At 32.5% G+C, this 22,407-nt stretch overlaps 1 protein-coding gene across 2 annotated transcripts in view; it reads left to right on the top strand.

Moving 5' to 3' along the window:
• The first annotated feature begins 10,003 nt into the window (after positions 1–10,003).
• LOC142331214 (protein spaetzle 5-like) overlaps positions 10,004–22,407 on the top strand; it is a 238,633-nt gene continuing 226,229 nt past the window's right edge. The window contains exon 1 of one of the 2 annotated variants that reach the window (XM_075376954.1): positions 10,004–10,182. The gene's annotated coding sequence lies outside the window, so the exon portion shown is untranslated. Of the gene's footprint in view, positions 10,183–19,979; positions 20,252–22,407 lie in introns of those variants that run through there. The other variant, XM_075376956.1, reaches the window with a different exon arrangement.

Raw genomic sequence — 22,407 nt, 5'->3', positions numbered from 1 at the left:
TTTTCCAAAGTTGAATATCGCGGGAAATGTTTTAACCCGGTTATTGGAACTGCGAGATGAATTAATAATACTTTTCCAGGATAAAAAAAGCAATTTTCAATTTTTTTTTACCAAATAATGGTTTTATGTTGATGATATTGGTTTACTTAGCAGATGTATTTTTACATTTAAATGTCTTCGTTTCTAATTCTAAAAATAGTCATTTATGACTATTTATAAAGACTACGTTTCACGTAAAAGTGGCTTCATCAGTTAATAAAACTGAATTTATTACAGTTGTCTTTCTATTTTCCTGTTTAGCCACCGGTAATTACCGTTCAGATAATACTTTAGAGAATGAATGACGATGATATGTATGAGTGTAAATGAAGTGTAGTCTTGAACAGTCTCAGTTCGACCGTTTCTGAGATGTGTGGTTCATTAAAACCCAACCGCCAAAGAACACCGGTATCCACGATCTAGTATTCAAATCCGTGTAAAAATAACTGACTTTACTACGACTTGAACGCTGGAACTCTCGTCTTCCAAATCAGCCGATTTGGGAAGACGCGTTTACCACTAGACCAACCCGGTGGGTTATTAGAATTGTCTAGAAACCAATGACAGAATCGGTGGGGGTAATTTGTTGGCCGCAAATTTTGAACCTTCTGCAGGGGGAAAGAATAAATATTTTCTTTCAAATTTCACAATTCAAAAGTTATGGATTCATAACACCCGAGACTATAAATTAGTCAAATTTCGAAGTATTTTTAATTTCTGATCGCCCGTTAATCCGAATCTATTGACAGTTAAAATTTGGAAGTTGTTGATAAAACTTCTACAACAATAAACAAATTGCAAAAAATGAAAAAGTCAATATAGTTTTCTGTTTTAGAGTTTAGTACCTAGTAATTCCATAAGGAATCTCTTATATAAAAGAGAATGTCCTGACTGATTCATTGATAATCAACGTACAACCAAAACTTATAGGTAGACACTTGAAATTTTCAGGGTACCTTCGTATCTTTAAGTAGGAGTGCACTAAGAAAGGATTTTGCGAAATTTTGATTTTAAGGAGTTCAAATCGATAAAAAACTAAATTTCGTGTTAACAGCGCTATCTGTTGTACGTAAAAGCAAACATACGTTATACTAAATATTTTACGATTCCATTGCAATGATTCCGATATGTGTATCCGCTATAGACTAAAAAACTACTGGACCGATTTACTTGCGGGGAAGAAGGCAGAAAGGGAAAAATCGAAAAGTGAAATAGGGAAAAATCCAAAAAGGTAAAAGGGAAGAAGGGGAAAATGGAAAAGGGGGAAACGGGGAAAATGGAAAAGGGGAAACGGGGAAAAGGAAAAACGCGAAAATTAAATGGAAAGTGAAATGGGGATGAGGAAGGGAATTAAATAAATTTAATTAAAATTAAATAAAATAATATTAAATTAAATTTAAAATAAATAAATAATTAAATTAAAATGGAATTAAAAATTAGAATATGTAAAGCAAATAATTGAAGATGTCAGATGCAAAAAAATTGGTTGCGATTAAAAGCGTAGTTAAAGCATAAAAATGAAGTAAAGTAATTCATTACATCTGTCAAATAAGTAATATTAATACATCGTGTGCGCGCGCAGAGCGACAGAATGAGTGTGTCAATTGTTCCAGAAGAATGCCGTTAAATTTTACAGCTGTATTTCTCTGTTTAAAATAATGTAAAAAGTTCATAATACACATGTGTCCGGAAAAGGCTTTCTTTTTAAATTGGGAATAAGAAAGAATTTTACCGTGATTTCTGCTTAGCGTCAAAATGAACCTATACCGAAATTCATCGAAAACCAACTGGAATCGAAAACCGGGGAAGAAGGGAGAAAGGGAAAATCAGAAAAGGGGAATACGAAAAAATCGAAAAAGGTAAAAATGGAAGGAGAAAATAGAAAAAGGGGGAAAAGAAAATGGAAAAGAGAAAAAGGAAAAGAGGAAGTGAGAGAAGGAAATGGGGGAAGAGGAAGAGGAAGAGGAAAGGGAAAGCGAAACGGGGGAAGTAAAGGGAAACGGGAGAAAACGGAAAGGGAGAACCAAGCGAGACATGACCCTCTGATCGTATCGGGAAGCGCAAGTAACCATAGAGCATGGGCGAAGCCGCGTTGGGGATGCTAGATTTGGGATTGTAATAAACGTTTTGTTTATCCTTATTGGACTTTTATATTGAACTCTTTCAATTCATTCATAAAATGGATTGGTCTAACAAATATTGTTCAATTTTCTTATCTTCCTTTTTTTTTATTTTCCTTTAAGTTTTGGGCAACAATTCATTGTTTATAGTATAATTCCTTCAGCATTTTTCATAAAAATACTGTTTTATCAGGATTTAATGAAAATCTAAATATATATTGTCGATTAAATATTTTTTATTTATAAAAAAATAAGTCTGCTATTAAAAAAGCATTGCGAGTGAAGCTACATCTACATTGTGGGCGAAATCACGATGGGGTATGCTAGTATCTCTATATTTTATTTAATTATTTAATCTACATTTTAAAATTACATTTTTTAGAAAAAACCTGTTTTTGGTACGTTGGCTAACGGTCAAAACAAATCATTATTAATTCTATTATTTCAAGTCTAAAAATATTTTAATCGTTGTTTGTAAGGTAAAATATTTACTTTAACGTGGCAGAGATGATGGCTTTTCAAAAACTTTAATTTTTCTATGAGTTTTAGGGAGTAAATGTTAGTATACTTCGTAAACACAGGGAAATGACGCTGTTAACAAATTGTTATATAAAATTAATAAAAACAGATTATTTTATGCAACTTCGTAAATTTATGTGAAAATACGTAATTTATCAATATTTAACCTTAGATTTGATTGATTTTGCAAACCTTTTCTAATTTTTTGCTGTTTGTGGAAAGAAACGTGGTTTATGGAAAAAAATTTAGGTTTTTAATATTTTTTTTTATTTTCATCTTATAAAAAAATAAATACCACCTACAGAAAACTAAGACAATTTTACATAAAAAAAGCTCCCAAAAATTTTTTTCTACGAGCAAAATTCAGAAATTATGGAAAAATTATTTATTAATTTATCCATTTAGTCTTACCGTACTCGAGAAGTACCCAGTTTTCAAGATATTCTACCGTACAGCGATTTTGGTGCTTATTGTGAAATTCGCTAGCGCCCTTAGTTTTGTTCGTAGAAAAAAGTACCCCGAGAGATTTTTTATGCAAAATTGTCTCGGCTATCTATTGGTGCTTTTAATTTTTACATATATTTAAAAATAAAGCCGCTTTTAAGAAATTTTCCTTAATTTGTTACTAAACAAATTAAGTAGTTTTTCTAAGTAGTTTTCCGCTAGGATACACTTTTATTCTACATATTTTTCTCTATCCATTCCAACAATTTATTTGCTGTAATGAATTTTTTCGAGGTTAAGACCTTTTTGAGTCTCTGTTAACTCAGCTATAAAAGAATATCATTCAGATCCCTTCGATTCTTATTGCGTTTCAATATAGCAACATCGGTACATCGATACAACGGACGTTTGAATTTATTTGTAGGCAATGTAATCGTTCTATATTAATGTATTTTCTAATTAAATCATATGTCAGATATAATTCATCAATTAAATAGAAAAACAAATTAATTAAATAAGAAGCCTTTAAGAATAATTGAACTAAATATTAATGAATTTTGTAATTATACTTTTTAATGATTTTTTTTTTTAAACAATTGGAAAAAACTAGCTATCCTTCGTGTAATATTTCAAATTATAACCTTTTTTGAAGGTTAACGGATCAATTACGAAATCAAAATACATAGAAATAAGACTTTAATTTTATCTATTACAACACTGTTTATTGCATTCCAAGAAAATGTAATTAAAAACCATTATTTGTTTAAAAGTTAAAGTTTAATGTAAAGTAAGCCTAAATTAAAATTAATTAATTTAAAAGAATAATTTATTTCTTGAAATATCATGTTTTATACCAAAGTTATTCACTAGAATAACAACCGGATGAAATGTATTAATCGATTTATTACTTGGAAAATAATAATTAAAAAAAAAACTGTATCGTAACGAACAACGCCCAAGTTAACATATATTAAATCAAGGGTAGTTATATTAGTTGTGTTATATTTTTGTCGATGAGTTAGAAACTAAATTACTCGCTTGATAACAAAAGACAAAAGACTTAGTTTTTACTTAAACCCAAAATATTTTTATTTCTTAACCTATGCGATTTCATTTATATTACTTTAAGTCTCCAAAAACTGGAGAAAATCTCTTACCATTTCCAAATACGTTTTATATTACTTAATTTTACGCCCATCTGAAATTCATAAAAACAACCTGACAAAATATAGCAAGACTTACCCGGTTAAGTTAGAATTGGTAAGTCATGATTACTAAAATAAGATTTAAGCAACAAAATTTCCTAATTTTGGAAAAAAACCTTTTTAAAAATTAAAAAAAATATTTGTATATGAAGTCGGATTCGAACCGATGTGTCCATGGTTACCCGATCCGACACATTCTCACTTATAACTTATTGAGCGACGTGAAACAAAATTAATATATAAACTAATATAAAATGCTGATACGGACACCACGAAAAAATGGGATACAATGTGATATTCACCACAATGCAATGTGTAACTGTCCATTTTATTAAAGAATTGGAGGATCGTATCTCACTTTCAGATGAAATAAGTTTAAATGAAGTGCAGCAAAAAATGTGTATATGTAATTTAATGGGCGTACAAGGAAGTAATGTGTTGTCCACATCAGATTTTTATAAATATTAAAACAACATAATTCTGTTTCAATAAATATTTAGTCAAGTAAAGCAGATAAAAGTTTTTACTCGTAATGTTTGTCGTTTTTTTTTTAAGAAAACTGGAATGGTTCAAATTATATACATATTTATTTTTTTTTTTTATTAAAAAAATGTAATTTGTTTATTAGGTTCTTTTTTGTTAAATTAACTATAAAGTTTATAAACTCAGACAACGAAAAAAATTAGCATACTGCGATCCCAAAATTTATAAACTAAAATAACAACCCCATTTCTGTGTAACTTTAAGACCCCGAAAGTCAGTACTCTTTTAACTTTAGCGCATATAAATAAAATTAAACAATATATTCCTTTTTACTGTTATTTAACTTTTCCAGTAAATAATTACTAATTATCACCTACTTCTTATGGTTAAAATCTTTAATACTATATTTTTTTAACTAAACAAGTAACAGCGTCTAGTAAACCGCGAATAAACTATATTTTATTGTCTAACTAATGATATACGTATAAAAAACAAAATATATATCGGGAAATATAATTTAACAGTAAAAAAGGTCTTACACAAGACATTCCCAAAAATTACTAGTCTTCTGCTTCAGGTTCATTACGGATTACGATGATTGAAATCGTTTTCTAATATCTAATCCCTCAGTCAAAATCACTACGGTGTACAACCTCCCACCACACACCAAAATAAAGGTGAAATTCGGCGCTAAATGTGTGTGACATCAAAGCAACTAAGACTACGGACACACAGAAGAGTAGTGAGCGGCGAACATCAAAGAGGCAAAATGTAAGCGGCCCTATAAACATATTACTGAGCGACAAAGCGGCAGTTTGTAAGCGACATTTCCGTTTAGTTGCCGTTACCGAGGTCGGTTAAACGAGAGCTTCTATGTGAAAATCTTAAAAAAACGAATTTTCTTGTTGCTTTGAAAGAAGTAAAAAATCGCTTTATCCGAAACAGCTAATTACAAAAACGTAAGCAGTATAGAGCAATAAGTTTTCAATGTGAAAATAAGATACACATAATTGGAAAATAAATTGGACATTTACAGTTATAAAAATGAGATGAGGCACCACATGACTTACTTGTACATCTATTAAATTACACTTTGCTTCAATTCATTTAAACTTATTTCATTTGAAAGTGAGATACATTCCTCTAATTCTTTAATAAAGCGTACAGTAACACAATTACATTGTGGTAGACACCATATTGCATCACATTTTTTTGTAGTGTCCGTATCAACATTTTATATTAATTTTGTTTCGCGTCGTTCAAGAATTTATGTAGTGTAAATGAGAACGTGTCGGATTCGTAACCATGGTCACATCGGTTGGAATCCGACTTCATACATATATATTTTTTAATTTAAATATATCGATTTATTAATAATTATTAACCTATGTAGAAATTTCTAAATGTTGAATTAATTTTGATGGTTTCATGCATTCATTGAAGAGGACTTGAAGGCAAACAATGCACTGTGGCTTCCATCCGATGAGGAAAAACCATAATTTAAATATAACTGTCGCTGTAAAATTTTGTCTATCTACCAATCGAGTCACTGGACGTAGATGGCTCGCTTCGTTTTATTACAAATTTATCAATTTTGCATAACAATTAATTTCAATTAGTTTTGTTCTTCTCCCCCGGGCCGGATCCTGTAGTTATGTATTACACAGCCCAGGGGAGTGTCTTTTACTCTAACAGCCTCCACGTTTCGGCCCGCCGGTAGGATCTCACTTTGCACCCGCTTCAAACCCCCAGAGTAGGATCCACCAGACCCGGCTATGCCGTCCCTGGGTCCCCACTCCAGGAGCCGGGACTCGGTCTTTATGCCAATGTCTCTAACGAGGGGATGCTCCGAGGGGAGCATCCCCGCCGGGACTCGTTTTTTTCGCTCGGGGGTGTGATAGTCCCCGTGCCTCATCGTTACCGCCCATTCGTACAAGCACGTGCGAACGGTAGCTTCGCATAGGGCTGTCCCTCATCCCCGAGACCCCCGATCCTTCTTGTGAAGAATCCTCGCCACGAACCCTGCAATGGTATCATATCTCTTGCGGCTCCGCAACATGGTGGCGATGATGTTCTCCACGCTGAGCGGTCCGGTAATCGTCGAGCAAGCTAGGCGGTAATCATCCCACTGCGGGCACCAGAACACCACGTGTTCTGGGATATCCGGGTCGCCGCAGTAAGGGCAGTAGGGGTCATACAACACAGGTATGCGCGGAAGACCCCATGGCCGGTCGGGAATTGCGTGAGCCTTAATTGCACAACAATTAATTGATAAATAAAGGTTACACCGATTTACCGCACACTAAAAAACCGAAACCTCAATTATTATTGTTATTATGTTCAATTAAACTACGCTTTTAAAAACTTAAATAAAGGCACCAGATGCACGCTACGCATTCAAAACTAAACTGACCTTCTGCAATCCCTTACGCCTCATTTATACTATGAAAGCATGACATGTTGAAACGTATTATATGCATGTTCGAAAAGACACTCTCACAGTAAATATTATGCAATCAGACCAAATTACAAGAAGCGCGAATACATCAAGTTGGAACTAGTAAATTGCTCATCTTTGTACACTGTACGTTCATATCCGTCGCTATCAACGCAACTAAATAAATAATTTTAACTAGGTTCACTGAGTTGTGGTTGGGGGGGGTCGCGAAATGTTCATTATAATTTTTTTTTTTTTACTTTTTGGGGGTCGTAGAACTAAGAAGTTTGAGAATCACTGGTCTATCGTGTTTTTGTCAAGTGATATAATTTTAAATATCAAGGTGGCGCATGAAATGATCCAACATTTGATTTTGTTAAAAAAATATCTATTTGGATCGCAATACAGAACAGTAAAATACAACGTGTTTACTATATACCTGGAGATTATGTTCTGCTAATCGTGTGTTCAATTTGACCAACATTACGTCTAGCAACATCTTCAACCCGAATTCTTATTTTGTTAATAACTCGACGACAGATATCCTCTGTTATCTAGTTGCACTTCTGGATGATCAGCACTCGCAGTTCCTTCACTGTACGAGGATATTTAGGGAAAAATCTTTTCCTTTAGAAATTCGCAAAGAAAATAATCACACGGATTCAAATAAGGACTGTTCCCGGGCCAGTTCTATCCACACGGAAAACGATTAGGAAATCGGTTTGAAATGACATTTTCGTTAAAAGTTTCACGCAGAGTCTAAAACAACTTAGCTGTGTGCGGTCTGGCTCCATTCTGCGTAAACAACTCGTTTTCTAATCGAAACCCTTTTGCAGAAGCCGAGGAATAGAATTATTACGCAACATTTTTGATAACGTTCACCGTTCACTATCTTTTCAAAAAAGAATGGCCCTACTACCCCGTAAACTGGGACAGCTGTCCCTACCGTAATTCTTGAAGCGTGATGGATTTTTGGAAGCTCAAAAAAGCACATTTTGTTTATTAACTACCCCGTCTAGGTAAAAATGTGCCTCATCAAAAACCAAACATTGTTCAACAAAACATCTTGGTTCACAGCCCGTTCAGCAAATACCATTCTTTGATGTTTATTGTCAACCGTTAATTTAGACAACACTTTTATTTTGTACAGATAAAAATGAAAATCTGTTTTCAAAAATTAGCTGCACAGATCGTTTAAAATCCCAAATTGTTCTGCTGCTTTTGTTATTCCGGGCTCCTCAGCAACGCTGCTCTGACAGCTTCGACATTCTGTGGAGAACGAACATCGGCAGGTCGTCGCGCTTAACCCAACGGGTTGGTCTAGTGGTGAACGCGTCTTCGCAAATCGGCTGATTTCGAAGTCGAGAGTTCCAACGTTCAAGACCTAGTAAAGGCAGTTACTTTTATACGGATTCAAATACTAGATCGTGGATACCGGTGTTCTTTGTCGGTTGGGTTTCAATTAACCACAAATCTTAGAAAGCTCAAAAAAGCACATTTTGTTTATTAACTACCCCGTCTAGGTAAAAATTTGCCTCATCAAAAACCAAACATTGTTCAACAAAACATCTTGGTTCACAGCCCGTTCAGCGAATGCCATTCTTTGATGTTTGTTGTCAACCGTTAATTTAGGCAACACTTTTATTTTGTAAGTATACAAATCACTTTTTAAAATTCCCTACCCAAATCGCCTAGAAATCTCAAGTTGTGCTGCTGCTTTTCTTTTTGTAGATTTGCCCGTACTCCTCAGCAATGCTGCGCTGACAATATCTTCGATATTTTATGAAGAACGAACATCGGCATGCCTTTCGCGCTTTTTTCTCAAATACTGTACCACCCATTGTTAAATTTTTCGTAAAGTGTACGTAAAGTTTTAAGTGAGGACGACCACCGAGTTTTAAAATGTGCACGAAACTGTTTCTGTAAGCCACACACTTTTCGTTTCATTAAAAAACACAGTTTTTACGCGCTGTTCAACAGCTAACCTTCCTTTAGTCAGCCGTTCTCGAACGATACACAAACAGTGCACTCGAAAAGAGAAGAAATTTATGAACTGCTGTCACTTCTGCTGATTTAAAACACATTAATAATTTACTAACCTTAACAATTATTGCCAAAATCAATGTTGGATCATTTTGTGCGCCACTCTGTACGTGCCAAGTAATTAATTCGTAAATAACTCAATTCAGTCGGCGCTAAATGAAAACGTCAGACATAAATCAGATCATAAAACATCAAAACATATAATTTGTACGTGTAACCTTCGAGACAGTCTATTATAACTTCACGCGGTTTGTGTAATACAGGACAGCACTTTAAATGAATGGAATATATAATTAAATAATTAGCAGTTAAAATTTCCTCAAAATGTTGTTCATTTAATAAACAAGATAAAATAACAGGTCGAGATGTATTATAGATAATAAACAAATTATATTTATTTTTTATCATAATTAAAATAATAAAAGGTAAATAAATTAAAGATATATAATAAAAGATAAATAGATTATAAAAACAAAGCTAAAATTTCTTCTGATCTTTTTATAATAATATCCTTAATAGAACCTCCTTCCACGATTTATATATGCATTAATAATAACAATAATAAATATTTGACCTTGTTATGATAACTATTTTATGTTAATAGGCGGTGGGGAAGAAGAGGCGGAAGAAGAAGAAGTAGAAACAGCCGATGTGATGACATGACATGACATACTCATACAATATACTGTTATTATGCTACCGCACAAACTATAACTTGTACTTTTTTATACACACTACAAAGTTGTAGGCAGCATAATAGCATGCAGCCAGTATGTAAACGAGGTGAAATGTTAACAGCTGTGTCGACGTCTTTGCAGAAAGAAACTACAACAATTATAAAAGAAAGAAGATTCTATAAGAAGAAAAGAAAATAGAATAGAATATTTAAGCGGTTAAGTACATATTTAATGATTATAATTATTTTTAGTTACAGTAAAAGTTATCTGTATAATATAATTCATTCAGTTAAGTCCACCTTTTCATTTATAGAAGGCGATTTACTTTTATGCTAAGCGATCAGCAAAAAAAAATTTAATAACCAAAACATGATAATGTTATGCGGATCTAAATTCGTCACAGTTTTATATGAAATTTAAATATTTATTTGTATTAAAACATATGAAATTAAATATTTCTATTATACTGTACCAAGTAAGGGGTAACGCGAATTTCACTCGCTTATAAATACAAAGTTTTAAAAAAATTGTCTATTTTTTACTATTTCTAAATACAGGCTTAACAATTCTTTTCACTCTCTTGTACGAAGTAAAGGAAGTATTGTAATCGCGAAAAATTTCAGTTTTCAGTCAACGGAAATATCCATTTAGACTAGTTTCGGCGTGAAGTCTGTACGTACGTATGTATTTCGCATAACTGAAAAACGATTAGCCGCAATATGTTGAAATTTTTGATTTAGGATTGCTGTAACATCTAGTTGTGCACCTCCCCTTTTGATTGCAATCCACAGGATCAAAAGTATCCAAAAATTTGGATTTTTGACTATTTCTTGACAACAATAATAAGCCCTCATTGAGATCTTTTCAACGATATATCATAAGTGGTATTTATTTTCATTGGTTCCAGAGTTATAACCGAATAAAATTTTAATTAGTGAAATATTTGGATGTTACAAGGGGAAGTTACATAGGTTCGAATCCGACTTCATCTCCTTTTTTTTAACTTAATTTAAATATATTGATTTATTAATAATTATTATCCTGTGATTGTAATTTTTTTACAATAAATAATAATTCAATAATAACAATAAAAAAAAAAAATACAAAATTATTAGTGAAATAATATTTTATGTACTTATAAAAATGTGTATATGTAATTTAATAGGCATACAAGGAAGTCATGACATCATACTTGGTGAAACACCTGATTATTTAATATTAATTGAAGATTATAATTTAGAATAGTATTATTTTTATTTATCCATTTGTTTCAGTCTACCTGATAATAAATATTGCAATAAAATTTAGTACCATACCCCTGTTTCGTTTTTGTTTTCATTTTGTTGATGGTTAGATCATAAAAAAAAAAAAACCGTATTAGATAGATATAATACATACATTTATTTAAAGAGTAATAACAGGACTTTTACTCTATCCTAATATTTTAGGTAAGATTGTTGAATTAATAATTGTATAAATATTTGATCCTTAATAAAAACTAATATTTTAGCTCTATGTAACTGTTCACTTTATTAAAGAATTGGAAGATCGTATCTCACTTTCAAATGAAATAAGTTTAATTGAAGTGTAGCAAAAAATGTGTATATTCAATTTAGTAGGCGTACAAGGAAGTAATACGGTGTCCACATCAGATTTTTTAATTCGAAATTTTCTGCATCAACGTTGTAATTTTCTGTTCAACATGTTACGTAAATATGTAAAAAAAAAATTTTATTAAGGCCTTCTGAGTTGTGATTTATAATTTTCCTATGAATATGGATTTATAGGGGGAAGTATGATTATCATGTCAAAATAGAGTATCAGTTTTTTTGCAAATCTTTCCTTTTTACGGTTCCACCAGACGAAAAAACATACGCATGTATGTTTTATGTTGCAGTGCTTTTGGCCTTATATCTCAAGATTGACCGAACCGATTTTCTTTAAAATTGGCTCTACTATTACTATATAAGGAAGACTGATCATATTATAGTTTTTCAAAATTCGTTAAAGGGGTGGGAAATATGGCGTAAAAACCGACTTCGAGTTTCTTCCGAAGCATTTTATTAGAGTAAACTCTCTTAAAGCAAATTTGTTACTACAATGCAAATATAAATAAAAAGATTTTTCAAATCTTCAAAACTCAACCCCCAACTCTTAAAATTGAAATATATCTTCCTTCGGTTTAAATACTTTTCAAAAGTTTATATGCATAGAACTATCAAAAATTTCAAGATTTGTTTAATTATAAACCCCGGATCAATAATCCAATAGTTTTTTTTTGTCTTCAGTCATTTGACTGGTTTGATGCAGCTCTCCAAGATTCCCTACCTAGTGCTAGTCGTTTAAAAATAGTTTTTTAAAAATTTTATTTTTCTTATTTTAGCCTTTATTTAAGGAGGTATTAGATTTAGAAAAAAAACTTTAATTAAACAAATTTGATAAGCTTAACCGATATATGAATATTTTTTGAAATGTTTTTCTTAAAATTTATTCCTCACTTCTAAGAAATATATTTTTGTTTTTTTTGGATCTAAATCTTTTAATTTTCTTCACTTAAATTGCTATTAAAATTAAGGTGGTTTTGGGACCTATATATTATATTCCGGACCCAAAATGAGAAACAATTGTTTTCATTACTTTTCTAAAAATTATAATTTACTTTTTTAATAATTTTAAACCATTTTTTTGTTAGGGATCACTTCTTTATAAATAACTTTTTCCTAAATTTTTACCACAGTGTAGGAAAACCCTCTCTCGCTCTCTCTCTCTCTCTCTCTTTCTGTTTAGCTACCAGAACCACTATAAGGTATTACTTTAGAGGTTCAATGAAGATGATGTGTATGAATGTAAATGAAGTGTCGTCTTGTCCCTGGTCCACCGTTCATGAAATGTGTGGTTAATTGAAACCCAACCACCGAAGAACACCGGTATCCGCGATTTAGTATTCAAATCCATTCAAAAATAACTGCCTTTTACTAGGATTTGAATCTTAAAACTCACGACTTCGAAATCAGCTAATTTGCGATGACGAGTTCTCCACTAGACAAAGTCAGAAAAACGTTTTTTATTCGAAATTGGGAATTTTGATGCTGAAATTCTATTTTGGTAATCGTGACTTGACCGATGTAGCCGGAAAAGTCATTCAATACTTCACCAGCTTTTTTATATTTATTGTTTTCAACTATTTAACGTAATTTTTTTTGTTGTATATGCTACGGTAAATTTGATTAATCCGGCGATTACGCATAATTACCGGTGAATTTGATTAACCGCCTCCATTGTTGGAGAATAACATGTATAATTTGTTTATTTAACGTTAGTTAGACGAGGTCAGCGAGCGAAGCGAGCGTAGGTTATATTGATAAACGTACGATTCGTCAGTACACGGAATCAACATAATCAAACCAAACATAACTTACGCTCGCTAACCTCGACTAATTAACAGTAATATTTCCATTATTTAAATAATAAATTCAGTAATTACTGCTTACAGTCGAGTTGTTATTTTAATATGTAAAATATGTTAATGTGGAGAATATGTAAAATGACTGGTATATTTAATAAATTGCTATATGCGTATTTATTAAATTGTCTAACATTGGAGGCGATTAATCTAATTCACCGGTAATTGTGCATAATCATTTACCGTAAAATATACATATTTTAAATGGTTAATATGGACTTTAATCATAACTTTTTTATGACTAATTGAATATTTTGTGATACTACTCTGATTAAGGGTTTACGAAGGTTTCTCTTGATCCGTCAGGTAAATGCTGGGTTCGTTCCTTTCATTGTTTAAAAAACACCGTGGAATAGAAACAGCAACCGTGTTTTTAAAAAAAGTAGTGCATACAATTAAGTCTCTGCGCTGGGCACCCCTTAAATTTAGGACAAGTGAACAAATATCCAAACTATGCGTCTAAACGGGTGCCGCGTAAGAGATCATGCTTTCGAATACACCTCGGTACACCATGTACATTTGACGGCCAGACAACCCATAGTCATTCCAAGCAAGTCCTTCCGACCGGTTGTTAAATCGTGGAATATAATATCTCATTCCTGATTAAACATCACCTTATAATCAAAAAGGCACAAAGCTATTTTTCACTAAGAAAGGAGTTACGCCGCAATAAATATTTTAAATTATAACTTAATGTGTTTGAATCGAGTAAAGTTAAATGCATCAAATAAATTTTGTTGAAATAATTTAGTTTGTAATTCCGAAGTTCCTAGAGAGACATAAAATAGGATAACGGGCACAAATCGAGATATTTTTCATCAGTTCTGTTTATAAACCGGACATATCATAAAAAAATAAATGTAATCTTACCGACTGACAGGCACACCTTGGTTTTATAAATAACAGTAGCTATCGTTACGAAAAATTACATCCACTTATGTACCTGAAATGTAACAAAAAAAATTGTTAATTAAATCTTAAATAAAAGCAATAAATAAATGATAACCCAAAATAAATTTCAGATTCTTTTTAAAATTTAATTCGCAGTAGAGGGGAATTAGATCTATGCAATGGAATGCTTAAAGAAGGAAAGTGGCCAGAGGACATTCGGGATACAATAATGGTTCCAACAGAAAAGAAAAAAAGAAATGTGAATAACATGGAACGATTGGACGATGGATGAACATGAACGATGGAATAACACACGCATCTAAACTACTATTAATGATCTAAATAACAGGATATATAATAGTTTAGATGGCATTATTCAGGAAGAACAGTAGGGATTTGGAAAGGTGTTAGAACAAGAACAAGGGACGCTATAGATGAGAGATACATGGAAAGGAGGTGGAGATTGTATGTTGCATTTGTCGACCTAGAAAAGTCGTTGAGTTAGATGGGATAAATTACTGCTAATTTTGGAGAAGAAGGGAGTTGACGGAAAAGAGGCAACTAATAAAAGAGCTGTACTATAACCAGAGAATAAAAGTGAAGGTAGAAGACGAAATGACAGAAAGAAAAGGGATTGAAAGGGGAGTCAGGCAGGGATGCTGCATGTCATCGACACTGCTTAGTATATATCCGGAAGAAATAATTAAATTCTGACCGAATGGGAAATGAGGAATAAAGATCGGAGTAAGAATAGTAGAATGTATACGTTTAGCTGATGACATGGCGGTATTGGTTGATAGCCCAAGTAAACTAAATGTAATGCTTGATAATTTAAATGAAGTTTGCGAAAGTCAGAGTAAGAGGATCAACAAAAATAAGACAAAATGTATGGTCTTAGATGGAAAAGAGGAGAGAATTGAGATTAATGTAGGAAATGATGTTTTAGAGCAGTTGAAGAAATTTCAGTCCGGATCTTTGTAACTCATGATCTGACTTGCACAGTAAAGATTAAAACAAGAATATCAAGAAGTAAGCAGACATTTAATAAGAAGGAAAGACTGCTGTGTGGAAGGTTAAACTTAGCGTTAAGGAAGAGATTAATAAATATTTTAGTTGGAGTTGATACTCTACGGAGCTGAAACAGAGAAAGACAGACAAAAAAAAGAACTGAGGCATTTCAGATGCAGATGTGGCACAGAATGATAATTGTCAGATGTCAAGATCATGTAACAAATGAAGAAGTATTAAGGAGAATCGGAGAGAACAAGAAAATGCTAAATATATATCGGTCTTGTCAACCGCGGAGGGCTGGATGGACATTCAAAATTTAAAGATTGCTGTGCCTAAGACGAAGTTTATGCTTCTCAAGGGTGCTGACAAATTATCGTACAGTCGAAAACCCCCCATTAAGTATAAAGGGTGTGTACAGCCGAGTGAGAGTTCATAAGTACCTAGGTGTTTTGCTTGATGAGAAGTTGCTGTTTAGCAACCACATTAGGCAAGTAGCAGCGGACGCCGTCTCAGTGATGCACAAACTTAGGAGGATTGCTCGGAAGGACTATGTGGGTTGTCTGGCCGTCAAATGTATATGGTGTACCGAGGTGTATTCGAAAGCATGATCTCTTACGCGGCACCCGTTTAGGCGCATAGGTTGGATATGAATAGAGCACTTGTTCAAGATTTAATGAGTGCCCGGCGCAGAACCTTAATTGTATGCACTGCAGTTTTTAAAACAACCTTCTACGAGGCTATCACCGTATCGGGAAATGCTCTTCCAATCGATTTAGTGGTGATAGTTTGGGCAGTCATGTGGAGATTGTGAAGAGGCCGGGAGGTCGAAGTATTTGTGATACGGTTTTGGGCCGGGCCAATAATGCACCGGATCTAAATTTCATTCAGTTGCCCATCTCCTGTCTGCGGAAGAGGCTGCAAAGCCTCGCGATGGAAGCATGGCAGCTGGAATGGGACACCACGACTAAGGGAAGATCCCTGTACAAGTTTAAACGAGATCTGGGGGGATGGTATGCCTCGTGCTAGTTTTTTAAGGGCAACGGGTGCCCAGGTGCTTACCAACTATGTTAATTTGAACCAATATCTGTTTCGGTTCCGTCTGGCAGCTGATGAGTTGTGCGTCTGCGGGGAGGTCCAGTCAAATGAACACCTGATGTCTGACTGCCCTGCTCTTGGGGAAGGGCAAGAGACCGGACCACCCTGGAACTTAGAGGTCAAGGGGAAAATTGGCCACTCACAAAAGGCGAGTCAATGTGGCGAGAGCCGCTTTGTCAAACCGTGCGGTAGTTCCTTGATGCGGTTGCTATGTTCAACCGATATCAGTAGTTTACTTAAAGGAAAGACTCCTAACGCGCTGTGAGTAGCTAAGCTTGAGATATATGGCTGACATCAGCCAATTAAGGTTCCAAGCGCTTTAATATGGTGGACAGGTACTTGCTTGCATTCAGCGACCTAGGAGTGACAGGGAATTGCTGTCTAGACAAAGTAAATTTTAATTTATGAATGTCATATATATTTTTAGTAGTTGACGGGTTCACCTACCCATTTTAGTAAATACATGACAAGTGAGCGGTTGGGACACGTAAGCCGGTGGTGTATGGAACCGTGCTTATTCCGCTCACGCTGTTAGGTAAGCTCTAGGAGCTATTTAGGACACTGGTCGCTAAACTGTTTCGAGGCTCAGAAGCCGTTTGTGGCACAGGACATTCGGTCTTATGTTTTAGGGCTACCGAATAGGGTGGTGGCGGGAGAATGCCAAGCAAACCATCAGGCAAAAAAAAAAATTAATAAATAAAAAGCTAAATATGATTGAATAGAGGAAAAGGAGCTGGCTAGGACATTGTATGAGAAGGTGTTTATCCTTCAAAAGTCATTTTCAAAGCTGCTGATACCTTCAAAATTCATCTGACTTTTTGAAGGAGCTCTAAGAGATAACAATATGTGTAGGTATAATAAATATTTAATAAAGATGACCAGCTTATCGATATATTAAGACGCTTAAGAGCAAAATAGTACGGCTTGATTTTGTTATAAACGAAATACATTCAATGGTCCCACGATAACTTTTCATCTTATAAAACAACTAGAAACATCGCTTTGTGGCTAGTAGAAATGCTAGTTTTATAATTAATGGGAATTCTATCCACGCGATCAGCAATGATACGACTACCTGAGAAGCATAATGCAACAGCTTTATACAAACTTAAAATTTACATATTTACAATCCAAACGATGAAATGTTAAGTTTCTATCGTCCATTTTTCAATTTCTTTTAAAAAACCATCTTCAGATGTAGACACACTTTTTTGGTTTGCGAAAAGGGTTACAATGAATGGTTCAAGATTTTGAGAGAGATCATTAATAAACTATAAAAAAAAGCAAAAGACCTATAACCCTTCCCTGAGGCATTCCGCATTCTACATCTTGAACTGAGGATGTCAATTTTATACGTGTATTCTTATCAAAAGATGAAATTTCCACTACTTCTTTATAGTTGATTTGGTACGGTTTTAATCAATTATAAGCAGCTCCTGTAAAACATAGTACTAAATCTAATGCTTTATTGAAATTGCAAAAGATTGAATATGGAATGTTTTTGTTATCTAGGAAATTATAATATTTTCCAAAATCATTGTGTCAATAGAATTTTTTTTCCTAAAACCATGCTGAAAGTGTGTTAATACGTTATGATTTTCAAGAGCTATGTCTGATGTCTGACTGCCCTGCTCTTGGGGGAGGGCAAGAGACCGGACCACCCTGGAACTTAGAGGTCAAGGTGAAAATTGGCCACTCACAAGAGGCGAGTCAATGTGGCAAGAGCCGCTTTGTCGGACCGTGCGGTAGTTCCTTGATGCGGTTGCTATATTCAACCGATATCAGTAGTTTACTTAAGGGAAAGACCCCTAACGCACTGCTTAGGAGCAGTGCGTTAGGAGTCAATTTCTCATATTTTTTTTAAATACGGACAAAACGAAATTAGTCTACAATTTTATACACTACATGCTAACCTTTCTCAAAGGGGGAAATAATAGAAGTTTAGGAAGCTAGGGAATACTCACCTGCTGTAAGATTCATTAATTAAACTTTTAAGGGGTAACAATAATATCTACAACTTCTTTTAAAATACTAGCAGGAATTTCATCAATATGCACTGAATATTTACTCTTTGCATTTGAGATATAAGTCAAAACTTCCGGGATATCAACAGGTAATAAAGATTCACTAACTAAACTAATTAGGAGGATGGTTTTATATAAAGCGAATCAAAATTGTTGTACTGAATAAAGATACAATTTGTAGGAGTGAATATCGTACTCGAATTTCGTACATATTTTTACTTTCCCGCCTAGCGCTATTGCTACAGAAGGAAAGAATGGTAACAGTCCAATTTGGGCAAATGCCGTTTTCACCGGATCTTGACGTTTTGACACCTAAGGAACCCATAAAACCGGATGGAAATTTTCCGGATGTTCGTAGGTACATGTGTGTTCGGTATCGCACCCTAAAACACCTTTTATCTCCATAACTACTGGACCGATTTTGATCAAACTTGATCAGATTACTTCTACGTATGGGGCATTGATGTCATTAAATTTTCAACTTAAAAGATCAAAGGGGTGAGGCTGTAGAGCAAGGTCACTCTCAGTATCTCGAGATTTCGCCTAATTAAGGTCTTATTTTTCTTAGGCACATTTGTTAACAATTAAAAAATAATAATATTTTAATTTTTTTTCAAAAACGTAACCCATCCCAAAAATTCTGTAAAAAACTAATGGCTAAGTGGTATAATGAGTTATTAATACTTTCTCTTACCATAAGGAGCGCTAGTATAGCACTGGCGTACAGCTCCTGTGTCATCTTTTTTTTTTCTTTTTTTCCTGTAGTTATCTTGTAACGTCACAGGTGAGCGGTAGAATTAAAAAAATGAATAATATTTAAAGTGTAAAAAGTATTTAAAGTGGCCGCTAGAACCACCACCCGTGTGAATGAAATACGGTATGGTGCGCGCTTTAGTTAGAATCATTGAATTAAATAAACAAAAAATATTATATTTAAATAAAATTATAAATATTTTAAATTAAGCTTTGTATGTATGTGTGCGAGTAAGCCGAGCATCAGAAAAAAGCCGCGTGACGGGAAAGTCCTACCACTGTGTTGACATCCAAAAATTAAAAAAAAAAAATTTAATATACGTAGTGTTATACTGAAACAATTATTTAATAGTACTGCATTTTTATTATTATTTTTTTTACATTAAAAGTAATAAAATTAGGTCGGTTTAACCCGATTTTCGGTTAAACAAGGTTCGGATAAATAAGATTATATTACATTTAAATTTAATTATGCTGATGAAAGAGAAACAGAATAATAATTAAATGGAAGGGAGGAGAGAAAAAATTAATGGGGTGTGAGTAGGAGTGGGAAGGAGGGCAACTGTATATGAAACAAATAGAACTGTAACAAAATAGCCTACAACATTCGATTATCATTTTCTTAAGTCGACTACACGTAAGTAACTCGGCCATTTAATTTTTAAAACGGTCTTGTTGATTCTCCTTCCACTACCTTACAAATACACCTTGTCTTGTCTGCAGTTTAAATGTTATTATCGCGGTAGTGGCGGTAACAGACGAAGCGTTCACTCGATTCGCTAACTTACTACTTTGTGGTTGGTTGTATTAACGCATTCAGTGTTGTGCATGTTGCAGACGACTTCGAGTCGTATGTTCTGTTTGTATACATAGTACTGTATCGGTTAGTAACAGTGAAAGTGCATCTGACTTCTTAGTTCATCGCCAACGTCTTCTTTTTTAAATATATAAAAAAACTTTATTGAATATTAAAAAAAAATTTTAAATATTAAATTCAATATACGCGATAACGTCAGATATCACAACGACGGATAATCAACTAAAAGGGTATGTTATTTGTATAAATATATATATGGAATTAATATAATTATATTATTTTAAATACATAATCTTTTACTTTTAAATCTTTACATCCATTTATCCAATTTTTCTTTAGGTATAGTGAATCGTTACGATATAATTCCATACCCGACATCTAAACAGTAGAAGAAATAATAACGACTTACCTCCCCGAGTAGAATGTATTAAATGATTAGTCGATTAATTTACATCAAATATTATTTAATTCATACGGTAACCAGTGTATTAAATAAGATAAAGCCGATTTATCTTATTTCTACTGTATTAACTGCTACACTGCTACATATTATTAAAATATATATATATATATATATATATATATATATATATATATATATATATATAAATTATTCCATTAAAATAATTCTTTAAAAATAAATTAAAATTAGGAGAAAAAAAGGAAACATTTTTTAAAAACAAATATAATTCGATAAATTTATCAGAAATACAAATGCTCCACTTTTTTTTTAAATTATATAAATGAGGTTAAGAATAACCTCATTAAAATACAAAATACTATTAATCAAAATTATCACTACTGCATTATAGTAAAGAAATATCTGTTTGTTTTTACGACAGATAATTTTAATAAAAATAATATTAAAAAAAATTCGAATAATTTTTACCGGTTTTTGTATGATAAAAAATTTACCATTTTTTGTTTGTCTTCAGTCATTTGACCGGTTTGATGCAGCTCTCCAAGATTCCCTATCTAGTGCTAGTCGTTTCATTTCAGTATACCCTCTACATCCTACATCCCTAACAATTTGTTTTCATTTATCCCTAACATTTTACAATTATTTCACAATTTCGCTTTAAACAAGTAAAAAAGGTAATATTTTTTAAATCGATCGAAGTATAATTTACCTCAAAAGTGTTTCAAATTATTTTTGTTTTTAAATACGATATAATATAATCTCAAAAGTTTAATAAACGACACCGCTTAACTTTTCTACATTTGATTAAAGTTTAAAATTCAATTATTTTTAATAATTATAAATAAAAGTTTTGGTGATCCCTTTACGATCATATATATTTTGTAATCGAATTGAAAAGAAAAGAAAAAATATAATTTTTTTTTAACTAACAAAATATATAAATATTTTGAGATATTTGGGAAATTTTATTTATTCATTTTTTATTTAAAATTTTAGTTACGACTTCAGTAATAAAAAAAATAATTCGCCCTGATAATAGTTTAATCAAAGGAAAAGAATAATATTAGATCGATCGGAAGAAATTAAAAATTAACAGATTAACTTAATTCTGAGAGAAGCGAGTAATCCTCTTCGTATCGCACTTGTAACTTTTGAAAAGCGTTCTCATCCAGTCAAAAAATTCATTTAGAACGAGAGAAAGATTATGTAATTAAACAAGTTTCAAGTAAATTTATGCTAATATAATAAACATTATAAAGTTTTTTTGTTTTTTTTTTTTAATTCCTGTTATTAAAATGTGAGAGAATCCTCTAACATCTGATAAAAAAAAAAATTGCGATAGATTTTTGTTATGAATGAACTAGATTGATGATCTGTATATTAAGATAGCACAACCAGGTTAAATGAATTTATTTAAAAAGATACGTGCAGACGTGCAGAACACAATAACTGTGGAGGAAGAAAGAAGTGGGAAATTATTTTAAAATTAAAACATTAGCATACAACAGAAGGGAATGGAGAATTGCATCAAACCGGTCGATCGACTCAAAAAATATTCATTCTAAAGAAAATCTAAAATGAAGAGATTTAATCGTTTAAGTATGGAAAATAAAGAAAAAAGTAGAAAAGTATATAAAATCCTATTCTATAAAGAGTGTACAGCACCCATCTTTATATATTTTGTTATATTATCAGTAAAAAAGGTAAGTTATTAAAATTTAAAAGTTATATATATATGTATATATTTAGAGGTTGAGAATAAATTTTATGAATCATTTTCTTAAAAATATTCATGTATAGGTTAAGCTTAAAACACGTGCTCAAGTAAAGTTTTCTCTAAATCTAACAACCTCTTCAATATAAGAAAAATAATATTTTTTAAAAATTTCTGCACTTTAGATTTGGTGTCTGTGATTATTAAAAAAAAAGTATACATGCCTTAATTATTAAAAATTTGATTATTAA

This window comes from Lycorma delicatula, chromosome 10 (assembly GCF_047948215.1).
Source record: "Lycorma delicatula isolate Av1 chromosome 10, ASM4794821v1, whole genome shotgun sequence".
Lineage (NCBI taxonomy): Eukaryota > Metazoa > Arthropoda > Insecta > Hemiptera > Fulgoridae > Lycorma > Lycorma delicatula.
The sequence above is the reverse complement of the archived record's forward strand: the minus strand, read 5'-3'. Positions and strand labels throughout refer to the sequence as shown.